The sequence below is a fragment of the Schistocerca nitens genome, chromosome 11, assembly GCF_023898315.1.
Source record: "Schistocerca nitens isolate TAMUIC-IGC-003100 chromosome 11, iqSchNite1.1, whole genome shotgun sequence".
Taxonomy (NCBI): Eukaryota; Metazoa; Arthropoda; class Insecta; order Orthoptera; family Acrididae; genus Schistocerca; species Schistocerca nitens.
Window position 1 is genome coordinate 173,317,438 of NC_064624.1, and position 20,501 is coordinate 173,337,938.

Sequence of the window (20,501 nt, forward strand, 5' to 3'; positions counted from 1 at the left end):
AAAGCAATGAATACAGGCAGAGGATTATATTGCTTATGAAAGAAATTAGGCCTAAAGATCCGCAAGAATTTTGAAACTTCGTGAGGATGGACATGGCCTGTTTCGAGAAGCTGCTGCTTATGTTAGAAGATGTAATTAGCTAGTGAGACACAGTCTTCAGGGAGACTATATCACCTTTTCGAAAGTAAGAATTAAATCATATGTTTATATGTTTTGTGGTCATACCAGCCTAGATCACTGATAAAATATCGGTACATACCCTGTTAATTTGCAGGCTGATTGTAACATTACGTTTTCTGGTGACTGGAGAATCTTTTACGAGTCTGGCTTTTAGCCACGGAATAGCACAGTCCACCATTTCAAAAGTTGTGGGTGTATGCACTGCAATTTGCAACACTTTAAAGGACTAAAACTTAAAAGTGCACTTCTGTTACTTTTCCAAGTTTGGAAAATGAAATGCAGTGTGGAGTATGCTACTCAGTTGTGCAGTCCTCGTCTGTTGCGCAGGGCGAAACTGCACAGACTTTCTCGCCATCACTGCCAGTTTCTCTTTTCTGGTATGCTGAAATAAAGCAAGAGATACAATCAAATCAAACGTGAACTTTTGTAAGCTAAGGCATTACGATACAAATCAAAATCACCGTGTAACATTATATGCATATTACTCAGAAAGAAATTATTGCCATTGTATTGTATTATGATACAACAGGTACATACAGACACCTTTCCTTGCTGTACGCCTGAATTTAGACGCGAAAAAATGCTGTCACAAACAGCTAGTATAAAAGAAAGTCTACTGGCAAATTTTTTTGCACGTATGAAAACCTATTTACGGAAAAAAACGTGGAAAATCCCCAACACGAAAGTCTGAAATTTATTACTAGGCACTGCTCAATAAGTGGATAACAAGCAGAAAGCACTGCGGTACCCCCTTCTGTGCATGCACGAGTTATCACTACCTAGTACGTCCGTGCAGATTGACGTCAGTTTAGAACTGCTCTCTATTCTGGCTCGCGGATAATGTGTCTGCTAATTTTCACAGTTTCACTTGTTCTCCACCGGGCGGCTGTCGTGCTAGACCTGTACCGTTCGCGGCGGATTGTTGTGTAATAGCTGCTTAATAGACCTAGATGCAAGACCTGTCTGTCCCACAACCACTTGTAATGGGTCTGGGAGATGTGTTGTTTTCTACCGGATTTGTCGATACCATATTGTCAGAATTTTTTTTTATTGTAATTTGCCTTATTTTATGTTAATTTACTTATATTTTTTGAGAGTGACAGCATATTGATTACTATTAGTAGACGTGACGAAGAATATCAAAGAGACTGATTACAAGTGGAAGGTTGTGTGTTGTGTAAAATGTCTTTGACACTGGAGTCATCTTTGATTGTAGTCAGTCGGCAGTGAACTCTTGGTGTGTGTTGACGGTAGAACAATGTGCAGGTCGCCGTTATAAATATTTGCTAGTGAACAGGAAAAAATGAATTATATTTCTGCTTTTTTTATAAAAACTTTAAGAAGAAACCACATTCGAAGAAATGGTATTTGAAGCACCAAAAATGAGGCAAACACATTGGACCAGGTCATTTCTGCAGCCGACCAAACTGCATTGTGGAATCATACTTCCACTAGACGACTGAAGCCAAGACAAATATCATCTTGTAAACATTTCACAGAAAGGGTACTGTCACGAAATATGCCAGATGTAAGTAAATAAAAATAGTGCGCATATTTCAACTGGCATCTCAGCCGGGATACCATATTTCACACTACACCAGTCCTGTCGCAGGCATGTCCTATCCCACTTAAGGCAGGGCTCCTTGTGAAACCAGTCGTGTGATATACAAGCTAAGCTGCAGTCACCGTGCTTCACTCTGCAAGGTAACGACAGCTGACGAGCTCTCTGTCAAACTGTGGCCGAGGGACAGCTGGACCACCCAGTTGCCGAACTCGCCGCCTGCTGCGACGTTCTTCATTTTGATGACTGCTTCACAGCTTGTGCCATCTGTATCCTTCCTACTGACCCCAGCTTTTCTGCACGGCACAGTTGGGAACTCTCCCTGTAATATATCGTATGTTCCTGTACTCCTCTTGCCTCAACCTTCATTAGTCATTGTCCATCATCCACTTATCCTCTTTCCTGTTCCCATTCTAACATCACACAGCCTTCTATTCCATCCACACACCCACAGTCTTACCAGGTGTACCGGTATGAAATGAGCCTTTTTTGTGAAAATGAAACATAATTTTGAATTGAAAAGTAAAAACAAAATTTATTCTAAGTACTGACCATTGCTTTCTATACATTTTGACCACCTTTCTGGCAGTTTGTGGACACCACGCCAATAGAAATGTTCGTCTTTTGAAGCAAACCAATCGGACACCCATTTTTCGACTTCTTCGTAGGAATCGAAGTGTTCCTCAGCCGATGCGTGTCCCATCGGTGAAAACAAATGGTAGTTGGAAGGGGCCGAGTCTGGTTAATACGGTGGGTGGGGTAGCAGCTTCCAGCCGAGTGTTTTGATTGTATCTTGAACCAGTTTTGCTTTGTGTGCAGGTGCATTGTCGTGTAAAAAAAAATTACTTTTCCACGTGTTCTGGCCCATTCTGGTCTTTTTTCGATCAATGCATAGTTCAAATTGATCGTTTGTTGTCTGTAGCGATTAGTATTCACAGTTTCACAAGGTTCTAGAAGCTCACGATACACCACACCTTTCTGATCCCACCAAACACAGAGCATTGTCTTCTTGCCGAATCGATCTGGTTTTGCAGTCGATGTTGACGGTTGTCCCGGATTAACCCACGATTTTTCCCATTTAGGATTCTTCAAATAAATCCATTTTTCATTGCCAGTAACAATTTGGTGCAAAATTGATTTTCTTTCATGTCTTTGAAGCAAAATTTGACAATATTTTTTCGGTTTTCCATCTGTCTTTCATTCAATTCATGTGGCACCCATCTCCACACTTTTGGATCTTTCCCATAGCTTTCAAACGGTCAGAAATTGTTTGTTGTGCAACATTTAGCATTGCTGCCATTTGCTTCTGACTCAAAGTATCATCTTCATCCAATATTGCTTGCAATTCGACGTCTTCGAACTTTTTTGGTGGTCTTCCACATTCTTCATTTCTTACATCAAAATCATTATTTCTGAACCGTTGAAACCATCTTTTGCATGTTGCTTCTGATAGAGCATGATCACCATATGCCTCGACAAGCATTCGATGTGACTGCAGCACTTTTTTTCAAATGAAAACAAAAAATTAATGCTTTCCACAAATCATCACTTTCTGATACAAAATACGACTTTGTTAACTAGGTCAAAACATACGATGTTGTTTGTTCCGTGACTTGACGTATACTAAATATCTTTGACAGATGTCATACCAACCTAACAAAAAATATTAAGGCTCGTTCACAACAAATGTTCCCTGTCGACACATTTGTATCTTAACGCTCATTTCATACTGGTACACCTGGTATTACTGCTTCCCCCTGCCCCCCACTGCCCCCACCCCCGTCTAACTTCCTGACTGCACCTAGCTGCCCTACCCTCTCCCCACCTCGTCCTAGTATGCTCCCACAAGCAGGACTTTTACCGTCTCCCATCCCTACCCTGCGCTCCCTTCTCTTTATCTCCACAATCCAGATTGCTTCTCCCATCATGCACTGGTGCTTGCAGTCTGGCTTCGGCTGCCAGTCTGTGGTCGTGTGTGTGTGTGTGTGTGTGTGTGTGTGTGTGTGTGTGTGTGTGTGTGTGTGTGTGTGTGTGTGTGTGTGTGTGTGTGTGTTGTGTATTTCAGGAGGCAGCTTTCTGACTGAACACTTACTTCTATAGCAGTATCTTAGTTGTGCCTGTCTGCAACTCAGCATTTCCTCTGTACGGTGAGTAGCAATCTATCCGTTTCATAATATTATCATTATGCCATCCTGGATTTTCCATTGATTATTTCATGAAACATATACAATATTCTTCAGATATCAAATTCAGTCATAATATTCAACTTGAAAACACTATGTACAAGTATCATGTAGAACTAATGATTCAGAATGACAGTAGTTGTTGTTGTTATGGTCTTCAGTCCTGAGACTGGTTCGATGCAGCTCTCCATGCTACTCTATCCTGTGCAAGCTTCTTCATCTCCCAGTACCTACTGCAACCTACATCCTTCTGAATCTGCTTAGTGTATTGATCTCTTGGTCTCCCTCTAGGATTTTTACCCTCCACACTGCCCTCTGGCAATGGGAAGGAAAGCGTTTCTGAAGAAGAGAAATTTTTTAACTTAGAGTACAAATTTAAGAGTCAGGAAGTCTTTACTGAATGTATTTGTATGGATTATAGCCACGTATGGAAGTGAAACGTGGACGATAAATAGTTTGGACAAGAAGAGAATAGAAGCTTTCAAAATGTGGTGCTACAGAAGAATGCTGAAGATTAGATGGGTAGATCACATAACTAATGAGGAGGTATTGAACAGAATTGGGGAGAAGAGGAGTTTGTGGCACAACTTGATTAGAAGAAGGGATCGGTTGGTAGGACATGTTCTGAGGCATCAGAATGACAGATAAATTCATAGTTCCTTTGCAGGAATAAGATTTCATTCATCACCATCTTTTTGTGCATTTATTACAGGGATGTCACGCTTCTCCCATGTAGCTGTAGCCTGGCAATTCTCTGATCTGTATGACACGGCCCCACGTGTACGAGGGTTGAATGAAAAGTAATGCCTCCACCTTTGTTACTTGAGTTTGGATGGCAATATCTTAATAAATCAAACGCAGAAATAATCCTTAGACTGTGATCTTTAATTACCAATATTCACTTTTCCACATAATCACCAGCCAATTGGATACATTTCTGCCAAGGATGAACAGGTTTTCTGAAGCCGTCGCGGAAGAAGTCGACACTGTTCCCACAACCACAATCTCACAGTTCTCTCGACGTCTCCATCGTAAACATAATGGTGTCCCCGCAGATCGTCTTTCATCATTGGGAACAGATGGAAGTCGGGCGGTGCTAAATCTGGACTGTATGGAGGATGCTGTATGGTGGTAAGATTCAGTCTCTGAAGTTCTGCTGTGGTGGCACGTAAAGTGTGTGGTTTGCATCGTCATGCTGCAGTAAAACATTTCTCTTTTCCTTTTGGGCCCTCGTTAGCCGTCGTTTGAGAGTTCGCAGTGTTTTGAAGTAACGCTCTGAATTTATTGTTGTTCCACAATCGAGGAAACCGACACGGATAACACCATCTGCGTCCCAGAACACTGTGGCCACGATTTTTCCAGCTGAGGGCTGCATCTTGAATATCTTTTTCTGGGGGGGCAAGTCTTTGTGCCGATATTCTATAGACTGACATTTCGTCTCCATGTTGTAATGGTGTACACACGTTTTGTCTCCTGTCGCAATCGACTGGAGAAAGGCGACATCTTCATTCTCGTAACGTGAGAGGAGTTCCTGGCAAATTTCAAGTCTGTGCGCTTTCATTTCAGGAGTCAGCATCCGGGGTACCCATCGTGCACAAATCTTCTGATAGCCGAGCAAAGCAGTAATGTGACCCACATGTTCTTGTGAAATGCCAGTTGTGCTTGCAATTTCTCTCTGAGCGATTTGATGATGGTCCTTAATCAGTCTGTCAACATTTTGTTTGTGGAGCTCGGTGGTTGCTGTCACAGGATGTCCAACTCTTTGTTTGTTACACAGGTCAGATGTTCCCGCCTCAACATCTTTAAACTTACTCTCCCAATGACGCACAGCACTCACATCGACACAGTCACCATAAACTGCTTTCAATCTCTGATGAATTTCCTTTGGGGTGACACCTTCTGCTGTCAAGAATTCAATGACTACGCGTCGCTTAAATCGCATTGACCGACCGTCTGCGCAGGGTTCCATACTTTACACCGGAACAACACAACCGTTCGATGCTAAGGCTTCCTGTCAATGGGAGATGTAGAGAAGAAGCTACAGATCAAGCCAGGACCTGCCGCATACCGATGCTGCCAACTGTTGAAGAGTTACAAAGGTGGAGGCATTACTTTCAGTCAACTTCCTAATGTGAAGTTAATGCGCTAACTGTTCCATCTTTAGCTATGTGTCATCCCTCAGTACAGTTCTCCGTATGCAAGTAAAACGATAATTATGCACTGTAGTTGTGCTCTCCTGTATAATATTTTGTTTTGTAGCTTATTTGTTTGAAAGCGTCATTTGTCGGTAAGAATATGTAAGCATACACATCACTTTTCTGCAGTTGTATGTAACACCACAAGTGTAAGAACAGAGACACTAACATCACAGAACACCAGCCCGTGTTACGATAAGGAAACAGAGACTGACAGTAGTGTTCCAAGTGACCTGACAGTGAACTTTGAAATCGGCAAAATATGGCGCAATAATCTGTATTCTTGCTTTACAAAAGACAAGTACTGTGTTTTGATTAAAATTACTGGACAGTTGACACTTGACGTGTTCGGTCTGGCTTCTTCCAGTCAGTGCATTCAACATCATGCCCAAAACGTTCGCCACTTCCATACTGCCACATTAATTATTCAGTTCATTTTCAGATCCTTGTCAGCCTTCCTTTCATGATGTGATTCTTTTATTTTGTGTTTTATGACAGAATCAGCAACACATATGCAGTCGTTATTATCAGAAGTTCGGCTACATTGGAAAGCTTCGCACACCTTTGCGTGCAGACGAATTTTAGAAGGCTGCAATTCGTCATTACTGGATCGTCAGAGTCTTAAATATAACAAGTATTGTTGCACAGTTCAGTGGTTAGTGTTTAAGCCCTGTGTGTTGAAGGTGATAGGTTTGATTCTCATGAAATGTAATAACATTTTTTTTATTAAAAAATTCGGAAGACTTTGATCATTCCTCCCCCCCCCCCCCCCCCCCAATTAATTGGTGTAACATGTTTTTTTACTTTCAAATATTTCACCATGGCATTTTTCACCATCCTGTTGGCATTATTATTTGCTCTTACTTTTCTTCTTATCATTTTGTTTTCATTTGTAATCTGCCTGTGTCACCGTCAGCCGGTAATGCGGTAGTGTGTGCAGCCGGTATGAAGATTGTTTCAGGTAACCAATAATAGCAAGAAATTACAGTGTGCCATTAGCACTGAAACTGAAAATGTCTGTGTGGGGTTTGCTTGTAGAGGCTATCTGTAATAGCGGTGACCAAACTAATTGTGGTTTTAATTCTGCCTCAGATAGCTGACCGCAGTTTTCTTGGATATATTGCATATCACAAGTTTGTGGTTAGGTCAGGATTTGAATTTAAATTCAGGGCTATAAAATTTGTCTCCTGCTGCAGTTCAATCATTGGTCACTTAGAATCAGCTGTAGACAGAGCATCTCGCAGTTCTACGGGGCGCGTTTTTTAAGTAAGTACCGTTTTTAAATTAAAAAAAGATGTGCTAAGCTACCTCAATATTTTTTTTTACGTGAAAACCTGTACCTTAATCTACGCACTGACGCCATTACAGTCTGATTCTTCCTTGTTTACATATTGTACTGAGTGTTTAAGATACCTCCAATAACCATGAGTCCCACCGACTGTGAAGTACGGACTGTTATGAGATTTCTTAGTGCTAAAGGCCTAAAAGTTATCAATATTCGTCGTGAGATCTGTGCAGTTTACGGAGAAGACATTGTGAGTGATGGAATGGTGAGAGCAATTAAAGATGTCCACACAAATGTGCATGATGAACAACGGAGTGGGCGTCCGGTCGTTAATGAAAGTTTGGTGGAGGAAGTGGACAGTAAGGTGAGAGAGAACAGACGGTTTACGATTTCCTCCATGCGGGATGACTTTCCTAACGTTTCTCGTAGTGTTTTGTATGGCATTGTGACCGAGCACTCGAATTACCGAAAATTGTGCACACGTTGGGTACCGAAAATGTTGACGGATGTGCACAAAACCAAACGTTTAGACAATGCATTGACTTTCCTTGAGTGGCACCACGATGACGGTGACGATTTCTTAAGCCAAATTTTTACGGGCGATGAAACGTGGGTGGCCTACGTCACACCAGAATCATAGCAACAGTCCGTGGAAGTTGAGCAAAGGCATCGTTTTGCTGCAAGGCAATGCCCGTCCGCATGTGGCGAATCAGGCCAAAGATCTCATCACATCTTTTCGATGGGAAACTCTAGATCATCCTCCGTACAGCCCCGATCTTGCGCCCAGTGACGACCATCTGTTCCTGCACTTGAAGAAACACCTGGGCGGAGAGCGTCTTTGAGACGATGACGAAGTCAAAACAGTGGTGATGCAGTGGTTAACAAGTCAGGCGGCAGACTTCTATGCAGACTGGTACAACGTTATGACAAGTGCCTCAATATTGACGGAAATTATGTAGACAAGTAGATTAAGGTACAGACTTTCATGTAAAAATTAAATTATTGAGATACCTTAGCACGTCTTTTTTTAATTTCAAAATGGTACTTACTTAAAAAACACGCCTCGAATCATACACTGTGGCGGCCGCTTCAAATGTTGCTCTGGTTTACACAGTAACAACATTTTTGAAGTGACTAGTATATTTGGGTGTCACCATAACCGAGTGGCAGCATGCAGCCTATGTTCCAGCACTGTAGCAGCAAGTGACAGGTGTCAGCCGTGAAGTAATTCTAATCGGACTATAGGTGATAATATTTTTCATTTATGCTTTGTGGGTGTGTCTGGTAGTTTGGTGGTGAAGTGTATTTATTTGTAAAACCTAATATTGCCGTTTTGCCTCTGTAGCTTTCATGAAGTTGAAATTACGTTCGTGATTATGATATTCTTGTGTGTATTGCACTCCTTGAATTGCAGTGTAACTATGTTGTGCTTGTCTGTAATATTGGGTGGGTTAAATGATTCGAAATTTGGTTATGTTTCATTTGAGTTATAAACTTGTTTTGTCACACATTATTCTGTGGACTCGTGTCAGTTTGTTACTGCTTATGAATCCATGTTTGAATTGCACTGCAAGTATATTGCTTGTATTCTACATTACTTTGGTTCCCATCCATTTTCTGGTCTCTTGCATTTAACTGAGGCCACTTAAAGTTTCATTAATTTCTGTTAAAATGTACTGTTTGTAGTACCTGCTAATAACATGCGAAAGCAGTTGCGTAACCACTGCCACATTTCATCATCCTGCAAGGAAGAGTGCTGTAGTCACTATGACAGAAAGCATACTCACCTACTTGTATAGCCGTACTGTGCAAACCTCTGTGAAATGCATGGCATTAAGTGCCAAGAAGCAACACCATCTGAAGCAAAATTACATACTCCTTCCATAACATAATGTGATAAAGTTGAATAACAGTACTGTCAGAACCTGCTAAGATGGAGTTCTCCGTTAAGTGTGACAAAGTACAGAATACAGAGGCAAACAAAACTTAATTTAGAATACAGGCAATATACATACAACACACATAAATCAAGCAGTTCACAGTCACATATTTGTAATCGATAACAGAGCTTCTGTTTTATACAAAACAAACAAATATGGAATCATTTACCTTCCACCCCCTCTCCAATATTATGCGTACGAGAACAACTCAATCAGAATAATTCATCAGAGAATAAAAGCAGTTTATGGTGATTGTGTTGATGTGAGTACTGTGCGTCGTTGGGCGAGTAAGTTTAAAGATGTTGAGGTGGGAACAAACAAAGAGTTGGACATCCTGTGACAGCAACCACCGAGTTTCACAAGCAAAATCTTGGCAGATTGATTCAGGACGATCGTCATATCACTCAGAGAGAAATTGCAAGCACAATTGGCATTTCACAAGAACGGCTTGGCTATCGGAAGATCTGTGCACGATGGGTACCCCGTATGCTGACTCCTGAAATGAAAGCTCACAGACTTGAAATTTGCCAGGAACTCCTCTCGTGTTACGAGAATGAAGGTGACACCTTTCTCCAGTCAATCATGAGACATCATTATGCTTCTGATGAAGACGTTGAGAGAACTGTGAGACTGTGGTTGCGTAAACAGGAGTGTCGACTTCTTCCGTGACTACTTCAGAAAACTTGTTCATCGTTGGCAGAAACACATCCAAGTGGCTGGTGATTATGTGGAAAAGTGAATATTGCTAATAAAAGATCACCTTCTAAGGATTATTTCTGTGTTTGATTTATTAAAATATTCCCATCCAAGCCCAATTAATGAAGGTGGAGGCATTACTTTTCATTCAATCCTCGTCACATTGCTCATTGTGGTGCATTTATAAAAGCTCTGTAGACTGCAGTGTCCTGGCATGTAAGAGCAATGAATTCCTTGATAGTCAACAATGAAAATGACACACACACACACACACACACACACACACACAGGTAAAGTTTGTATATGTAGCAAATGCAGTTGTTTGGTGATACATAATGAAGAATATTGACAAATACATTTTAATGGTTAACTTGTGGTACTACTTTTTGTTTAAGCTATATATTACAATAAAAATCCCTGACTCCAGATTTTCCATGTGTCCTCAAGATGAGATGAAAGCTACTTAACTCATCGTAACATTATTCCCAGTGTACCAGGGTAATTTTGGGCCAGGTTAATTTTAAAATAACGCCTTTCAAATAGTAATTATTTGTTGTCACCGAGATGGCCGTGACTGTTAGAGAAGCTCCCCGATTAGAAGATTGGTGCAAGGAGCGCACAGATATATTCCTGGGAGGTAGCTGGCAGTTGGGACCGGCCAGGTAATGGCAACGAGACCTTACTGGTAAGACAGGCATAGCTTTTTGTAGGAACAGTCATTTAGTGTGGCAATAGAGAATAGTGTCTATTCTGACAGTCCACTGTTCTCTTGATGAGACAAGTTTTTTAAATAGAATGCATAAGGGTTGCTCTGCCAAACTTTTATCATTTTTGTGTAGCAGTCAGCACGTATTGGATGTATATCCCCTGGGACAAATGGGGAAAATCCAGGGAATTTTTTCATCTGGGAGAAATTCAGAAAAACCTGGGAAGTTTTTGAATAAGTTTTCATTGCTTTAATTTTCAGTTAAATTTCTGTAATTTTGACTGGTAAGAATTGAAACTCTGGCAAAAAAATTTATTTCAGTCCTCTCCTGAGGAATAATACTGCAGCGAGAATAAACAAGAAAATAACATGAAAATGAAATTTAAGTTGGAAAGAGTACCCACCTGTTACAACTAAACAAACTGTACACACAAGTTTCTGCTGATAGCAAGATGTATCAAAGGCTTTAGGACGAAGACTATTCAATGCTTTATAATGACAAACTGCTCTCAAAGACTGTGACATTGCCACTGATTCCATTTCTAATAGGTGATGGGAAGATATTGCAGATGGTGGTTTGAGAAGTGTTACTACTTTTACTCAAGATGAATTACATCACATGTGAGAATGTGCAATGAATATCTTAAATTGTGGAGCATTCAGAGCTTAACGGTGGGGACCAGTTACTTAGAGAAATATCGGGCCCTGAGGACCAGCCAATTATGTCTTTATTTAAAATTTTACAGACATAATACACTCTAAAAAAGACCAAGTTCATATTTATTTTCATTCTTTCATAGGTTTCAAGTTATGGAATAACGATAGAAAAAGTATAATTATTCTTAAAAAACGTGTAAAGTGAGTTTTTGAGCAATTTCACCAGTAATTATCTTTTCTGTGGAAAAGTCAAAGTGCTCGACAGAACATTTGTTCAGCCAGATAACCCACAAAATGTTCAGTGCACAACAGTGAAATTTGTAGTCCTGCTTGTCAGAAATATTCAGGTGCTGCAGTTTCAGCTGTGCTCTTAGGATCCTGCCTAACCACGCCCTCGGGGAAAAACCAGCTAAAAATTTTTAACGATCAATATTAAATGTGAAAGCTTAGCTTTTCTTGTAGCTATACTCAACGTAGCACTGAAAGACATAAGTCGAAACAAGGTCCCGTGAGTAGACAACATTCCATTGGAACTACTGACGGCCTTGGGAGAGCCAGTCCTGACAAAACTCTATCCTCTGGTGAGCAAGATGCATGAAACAGGCGAAATACCCACAGACTTCAAGAAGAATATAATAATTCCAATCCCAAAGAAAGCAGGTGTTGACAGATGTGAAAATTACCGAACTATCAGTTTAATAAGTCACGGCTGCAAAATACTAACGCAAATTCTTTACAGATGAATGGAAAAGCTGGTAGAAGCAGCCCTCGGGGAAGATCAGTTTGGATTCTGCAGAAATGTTGGAGCACGTGAGGCAATAGTGACCCTACGACTTATCTTAGAAAATAGATTAAGGAAAGGCGAACCTACATTTCTAGAATTTGTAGACTTAGAGAAAGCTTTTGACAATGTTGACTGGAATACTCTCTTTCAAATTCTAAAGGTGGCAGGTGTAAAATACAGGGAGCGAAAGGCTATTTACAATTTGTACAGAATCCAGATGGCAGTTATAAGAGTCGAGGGGCATGAAAGGGAAGCAGTGGTTGGTAAGGGAGTGAGACAGGGTTGTAGCCACTCCCCGATATTCAATCTGTATATTGAGCAAGCAGTAAAGGAAACAAAAGAAAAATTCGGAGTACGTATTAAAGTCTCTGGAGAAGAAATAAAAACGTTGAGGTTCGCCGATGACATTGTAATTCTGTCAGAGACAGCAAAGGACTTGGAAGAGCAGTTGAACGGAATGGACAGTGTCTTGAAAGGCGGGTATAAGATGAACATCAACAAAAGCAAAGAGGATAATGGAATGTAGTCAAATTAAATCAGGTGATGCTGAGGGAATTAGATTAGGAAATGCGACACTTAAAGTAATAGATGAGTTTTGCTATTTTGGCAGCAAAGTAACATGATTGTTGAAGTAGAGAGGATATAAAATGTAGACTGGCAATGGCAAGGAAAGCGTTTCTGGAGAAGAGAAATTTGTTAACATCGAGTATAGATTTAATTGTCAGGAAGTCGTTTCTGAGAGTATTTGTATGGAGTGTAGCCATGTATGAAAGTGAAACATGGACGATAAATAGTTCGGACAAGAAGAGAATAGAAGCTTTCGAAATGTGGTGTTACAGAAGAATGCTGAAGATTAGATGGGTAGATCACATAACTAATGAGGAGGTATTGAATAGAATTGGGGAGAAGAGGAGTTTGTGGCACAACTTGACAAGAAGAAGGGACCGGTTGGTAGGACATGTTCTGAGGCATGAAGGGATCACAAATTTAGCATTGGAGGGCAGCGTGGAGGGTAAAAATCGTAGAGGGAGGCCAAGAGATGAATACACTAAGCAGATTCAGAAGGACGTAGGTTGCAGTAAGTACTGGGAGATGAAGCAGCTTGCACAGGATAGAGTAGCATGGAGAGCTCCATCAAACCAGTCTCAGGACTGAAGACAACAACAACATACTAAACGTATACTAATTTAAACCATTAACTTTTTCTATTAGTGTGTTTGCGCTACTTAACCATGTTGTTGCTATTGGCTGACGCCATCCATGTGTCCTTTGCTCTGATATCTGCCGTCATTGGCTGGCGAGATCATGTGACACAAGCTAGGATCAGCTGACAAAACTGCACGGCATTCTAGATTTCAGTGCTTTGGAAGCCACCATGTTGAATTTGACTTTTTTTTTTTTTTTCTTCTTAAAGTGTCAGGAATTTCGATGCAGGTCTGTTAAACCTTCACCATTGAAAGGATTGATAAGTTCTGCTGCTTCAATGGAAAGTATATTGTCACTCATTACAGAAAGAAATGTAGTTTCACCTGGGTTAGTTTATTTTCACTCAGGAAAAAGTATATGTTCGCCTATGAAAATGTGTATTTCTAGGTGGGAAATTCAGGAAAAACCCTGGAATTTCTTTTTCTTACCCACGTATACACCCTAACGTACGAGGGTAAGTTAATTATTATCTGCAAAGTAGTTATGAAATTTTATTGTAATCAAATACAAAACTTACAAGAACATCATTTTTCAACATTTTTTCCCCCTTGTGTTTCAATGCACTTGAGTCATCGTTGTACAAGCTTCCGGATTCCCTCATAAAAGAAGGTTCTCGGTTGAGCTGCGAGCCAGGAATGCACTGCATCTTTCTCTGCTTCGTCTGAGGCAAATCAATGGCCCCTTAATGCCTGTTTGAGTGGACCAAACAAGTGATAGTCAGAATGGGCAAGATCAGGCTACATGGAGGATGATCCATTACTTCAAATTTGAGTTGCTGGAGCGTTTCAGCAGTGTGGGTAACAGTATGCGGACGGGCATTGTCGTGCAGCAACACAACACCTTCTGACAGCAATCCTCAGCGTTTGCTTTGAATTGCAGGCTTTAGCCTGACAGTAAGCATCTCACTGTAACGTACACTGTTTATTGTTGTGCCCCTTTCCCCACAATGTTCCAGTACTGGACCTTGTGCCGCCCAAAAAACAGTAAACATCAGTTTTCCTGCAGACGATTGAGTCTCGAACTTTTTCTTGCATGGCGAATTTTGATGTTTCCATTCCATACTCTGCTGTTTACTTTCCGGCTTGTAATGATGGATCCATGTTTCGTCACCAGTAATGATCCTGTCTAAGAAGTTTTCCCCTTCATTACCATAGTGATTCAAATGTTTTTTGCAGATGTCCAAGTGCCTGTGTTTATGCAACTGTGTGAGTTGTTTTGGGACCCATCTGGCACAAACTTTATGAAACCCAAGTCTCCTGTGGATGATTTTGTAGGCAGAATTTGCAGACAATCTTCCACTTTGTCAGTAGTTAATTGTCTGTCTAAGAATCATTTCACGTGAGCACTCAATGGTTTCTTCATTTATGTTGGTAAACGGTCGTCGAGCTCCTTCATCTTGCATAACACTTGTGCGACCATTTCAGAATTTTTCAATCCAGTCGTAGACACTCCGTTGTGGGAAAACACTGTTCCGTACTGTAATGAAAGTCTGTGATGAATTTTGGCCCCCGATACGCCTTCCGACCACAAAAAACGGATGACTGAACATTGCTCTTCTTTGGTGCAAATAGACAGTGGAGCAGCCACGATTAACAGCACGGCAGCAATAACGAAACTATCGTAGCAGCTTGAAAATTGCAAAATATAACAACAAATAAACAAAGCACGAGTCATCAAAGTAAAATGACAGTACTACCTACATAAACAAAATATAACTAAATTGCAGATAATAATTGACTTACCCTCATAGCATCTGTGTCCATCATGTAGGTGTAACGGTCTCCCCTCCAGTCAGGAAATCTGTGAGCGTTGAAGTCGGACAGGTGAGCCGACGACGTTACAAGTGTCGGAGGCCGAACTCCGAGGGCTGGTGAATGTTACAGACTTACACCCGAAGGCACCAGAGAAGCGACAATTTCTGAAACAACATTTAACTGAGGTGTTTGTTACAATGAATATTGTCTTCCCTGGTACTCGGGAAATGGGCCAGGCTGCTCACCCAGGTGTCGGCGAGGAATGCTGGACACAGTAGTGCGACAGCTCACGTAGTTGACCTAGTAGATAGTGTCGGAAGTTCCATGCGGCTTTTCGTGGATGATGCTGTAGTATACAGAGAAGTTGCAGCATTAGAAAATTGCAGCGAAATGCAGGAAGATCTGCAGCGGATAGGCACTTGGTGCAGGGAGTGGCAACTGACCCTTAACGTAGACAAATGAAATGTATTGCTAATACATAGAAAGAAGGATCCTGTATTTTATGATTATATCATAGCGGAACAAACACTGGTAGCGGTTACTTCTGTAAAATATCTGGGAGTATGCGTGCGGTACGATTTGAAGTGGAATGATCATATAAAATTAATTGTTGGTAAGGCGGGTACCAGGTTGAGATTCATTGGGAGAGTGCTTAGAAAATGTAGTCCATCAACAAAGGAGGTGGCTTACAAAACACTCGTTCGACCTATACTCGAGTGTTGCTCATCAGTGTGGGATCCGTACCAGGTCGGGTTGACGGAGGAGATAGAGAAGATCCAAAGAAGAGCGGCGCGTTTCGTCACAGGGTTATTTGGTAAGCGTGATAGCGTTACGGAGATGTTTAGCAAACTCGAGTGGCAGACTCTGCAAGAGAGGCGCTCTGCATTGCGGTGTAGCTTGCTCGCCAGGTTTTGAGAGAGTGCGTTTCTGGATGAGGTATCGTATATATTGCTTCCCCCTACTTATACCTCCCGAGGAGATCATAAATGAAAATTAGAGAGATTCGAGCGCACACGGAGGCTTTCAGACAGTCGTTCTTCCCGCGAACCATACACGACTGGAACAGAAAAGGGAGTTAATGACAGTGGGACGTAAAGTGCCCTCCACCACACACCGTTGGGTGGCTTGCGGAGTATAAATGTAGCTGTAGATGTAGTTTGGTAGCTGGTCGGACACCCTGCCTGACAGTAAAGCATTGTAGGGGTGGCAGCTGGTCCCCATGTGGTGGCGAGCAGACTCACTGCAGTGAACTCGGAAGTCCACACTTTGTGGAGGACGTGCAGTCTGGAGCTCCCTCGGCACACACAGCGTGCGACAAGGAAGGCAGTACACGTACAGACCGGAAGGCAGCAATTGGGCGCCAAACCGGTGAGTAGATGACGGCACCGTGCAGTCAATCGACTAGGCTCTCCACCAGAGGCGTGTGTCTTCTACGTGTCACGGTTGCAACTTATTGTGAGTAACAGTACGGAGTGACAGAGCCCGCCGACAGGCTACAGTGTCGTAGTTGAAGTCTTCAAACAAGTGGCAAGAAACACGTCACAGTTCGTCAGCACTGCTAACCTGTCACTGGGGATTGGTGATTCAGACGGAATGAAAAGACACGCGGAGGACGAGCTGTGCGAAATGGGGGTATTTGAAGCCAGATATCGCTTCATTGTAGCAGGGTAGGCTCCATTTACTATCATTTAAGAAGAACTGTGAACAATCCTGTCTACATTGTCGTGTCTAGAGTACATAAATTTTTCTGTCCCTCTACATTTCTTATTGATACTGTTGTATGATTAAAATTACTTAATAGTGGACACTTCACTTGTTTGCCTCCAATCAGAGTGCTCCACATAACGCCCAAACTGTTCGCTGTTGCCAGACTGTCACAACAATTGATGAGTTCACTTCCAATTCCTGGTCTTGCAATATTTCTTGATGTGTTTGGATCCGAAATTGTGGGTCTGGCACCTTTACTTGATATCGTCACACGTGATAACCCCAACAAAGCCCCCCTCATTGCTCCCTCCCCCTCCCCCCACACACAGTGCTATTGAAATACACACACATCATACACAGCACTAACCAAGCGCTACTGAATACTTCCACACGAGATACATTTTCAGTGTCGCAACTACAGTTAACATAATTACACACAGCAGCTTATATTACATAAGTAACAATATCAGAGAAGGAAAGTTGCTACTCGCCATATAGCGGAGATGCTGAGTCGCGATAGGCACAACAAAAAGATTCACACGATTAAAGCTTTCGGCCATGAAAGCCTTTGTCAGCAGTAGACACACACACCACACACACCTGCAGTGTCAGAGAGCTGAGACCACACTGCAAACAGCAGCACCAGTGCATGATGGGAGTGGTGACTGGGTGGGGGTAAGGAGGAGGCTGGGGCGGGGAGGAGGAGGGGTAGTATGGTGGGAGTGGTGGACAGTCAACTGTTGCAGTTTAGACAGAGGGCAGGAGAGAATGTCCGGAGGGAGGAGGAGGGGGGAGGGGGGGTAAGTACTGTATTTACTCGAATCTAAGCCGCACCTGAAAAATGAGACTCGAAATCAAGGAAAAAAAATTTCCCGAATCTAAGCTGCACCTGAAATTTGAGACTCGAAATTCAAGGGAAGAGAAAAGCTTTAGGCCACACCTCCATATCGAAACAAAGTTGGTCCATTGTAATATGAGACACAATTTAGGTCGAATGGATGACGATACAGCTACAGTAGTTTGGTTCGAGTCGTAAGCTTAGCAGTTAAGCTTTACCAGGTAGCCATTGCTATGCGTCAGGCGCTACGTCTGTATTAATACGGGTACCCTTCCTTTTTCATGTGCTTCATCTGGTTTGAATTTATTGCTTATTTTTCTTTGATCTGATAAGTGCCGTTCTCTTTGTTATATGTGTTTACGTCACTCTACACTGAAAATGCATTATTGTACTGTATCGTGCATTGTTTGTCGCATTCTGATAACAGGTGTTTACGACCTGTCACCGTTTGCGGCGTGGCTCGCTTTTGTGTGCGCTACCTCGGCTTACAATTAAAAAAAAAAAAAAAGAGAGAGAGAGAGAGAGAGGAATTGTCTCATAAGCAAAACAATGGCAAGAGACTGCTATTTGTTGTTACTTACACTGCTGCTTTCTTTGGAGAGTTCTGGACGAGAGTTTAGCGAAAATTTTTCTCCATTTGAAAATCTTTGCAGACGCCTCTTTAGTACATTGCATTATGCACAGAAATTAGATTTATCTTAGATCTAAAAATCTAGTCAGTTGCTGTGGTTCATTTCTGACTGTATCACTATCAGCATACGAATAATACGAATATAAACATGACACAATACGTATATTCTTCCGCGTTTACTGTTGTCTCACTCTAGTTTCGTAGTTTATTAGGCAGACAGGATTTAAATGAGATAGCAGCAAACACGAAAGAATACATGGCAAATGTTTACATTCTTCTACATTGTAATTTACTTACTGACGCAGAGGTTTTGGCGCCAGTATTTATCTTTGTGGCTGGAAAGCATGCCTGTATAGCGCTACATATATTCGATGGCAGAAGTTAGTTGTGGCGGCATCTACCAACATTTTTGAGAACTTCCGCTTACTTTGCAGTCGATTCTAATCCGCAGGCAGCTTTTTGGATTACAAAAACGGGAAAAAAGTGCGGCTTAGATTCGAGTAAATACGGTAGTGGAAAGGAGAGAAATAAAAATAAATTAAAAGACTGGGTGTGGCGGTGAAATGACGGCTGTGTAGTGCTGGAATGGGAACAGGGAGAGGGCTGGATGGGTGAGGACAGTGACTAATGAAGGTGGAGGCCATGAGGGTTACGGGAACGTAGGATGTATGGCAGGGAAAGTTCCCACCTGCGCAATTCAGAAAAGCTGGTGTCGGTGGGAAGGATCCGTATGGCACAGGCTGTTAAGCAGTCATTGAGATGAGGGATATCATGTTCTGCAGCGTGTTCAGCAACAGGGTGGTCCACTTGTTTTTCGGCCACAGTTTGTCGGTGGCCGTTCGTGCGAACAGACGGCTTGTCGGTTGCAGTGCGTACATAGAATGCAGCACAGAGGTTGCAGCTTAGCTTGTAAATCACGTGACTGGTTTCACAGGTAGCCCTGCCTTTGATGGGATAGATGGTGTTGGTGACCAGACTGGAGTGGGTGGTGATGGGAGGATGTATGGGGCAGGTCTTGTATCTAGGTCTATACAGGGGTACGAGCCACGAGGTAAGGGATTGGGAGCAGGGGCCTTGTAAGGATGGACGAGTATATTGTGTAGGTTCGATGGATGGCGGAATACCACGATAGGAAGGGTGTATATATGTGTGTCTGCTGCTGACAAAGGTCTTAATGGCCGAAAGCTTTAATTGTGTGAATCTTTTTGTTGTGCCTATTGCGACTCGGCATCTCCGCTATATGGTGAGTAGCAGCTTCCCTTCTCTGGTATTGTTACATTCCATCCTGGATTTTCCATTGTTATATTACGTAAGTGCTACACGACATTGGGCGAAGCTAAATTTTTGAAGGTTGCAATTCGTAGTTGTGACAGAGGTGCTACAATTGTAAATAAAGCTGCCTAACCCAGTGTTGTGGCATAGCACAATGGCTAGCGTAGAAACCTGGCGTGTAGAAGATAGTAGATTTGAAGCTCGTCAAATCTAGTGACCCTTCACTTGTCAAATGTAATCAAAAGAGTTTGATTATTATTTTTATTCTATTTATTGTTTTAATTGTAATTTTTTATTTCTAATTCTTTGCTGTGACATTTCCATCATCATATTGACTTTCTTATTTGCACTTCCTTTTCTTCCTATGATTCTTTTATCATTTGAATCTGCCTGTGTTGCCAGTAAACTCCATCGAGGTGCCAAACAGAACTGGTCATTGGTTTTGATTGTGGCAACTCATGTAGCCAGTGTTAGGAAAGTCTCAGGTAACCAATGAATGATAGCGAGAAATTACAGTGTGTTTCTAGTGCTGATTTTTTTTCTGTCACAATTTGATCATATGTGTTGCCTTTAACTGTCATGAACTGTTTGTGATTTTAGTTATGCAGCAGGTAGTTGACCACTGTTGCATCAGATACATTGCACATCCCGAGGTTGTGGCCGGGTTAGGACACATGTTTAAATTCGAGGTTACAGAATGCATCGTCTGTTGCGGTTCAGTCATTGCTCACTTAATATCAGCTGTCGACATACACTATGTGATCAAAAGTATCTGGACACCTCCAGAAACATACATTTTTCATATTAGGTTCATTGTACTGCCACCTACTGCCAGATAATCCATATCAGCAACCTCAGTAGTCATTAGACATCATGGGAGAGCAGAATGGGGCACTCTGTGGACCA

General features: G+C 41.9%; 1 protein-coding gene across 1 annotated transcript in view; it reads left to right on the top strand.

The window, feature by feature from the left end:
* The window catches only part of LOC126212749 (uncharacterized), a 194,605-nt gene that overhangs the window by 105,544 nt on the left and 68,560 nt on the right, over positions 1-20,501 (top strand). The gene's annotated exons all lie outside the window — the stretch shown is intronic.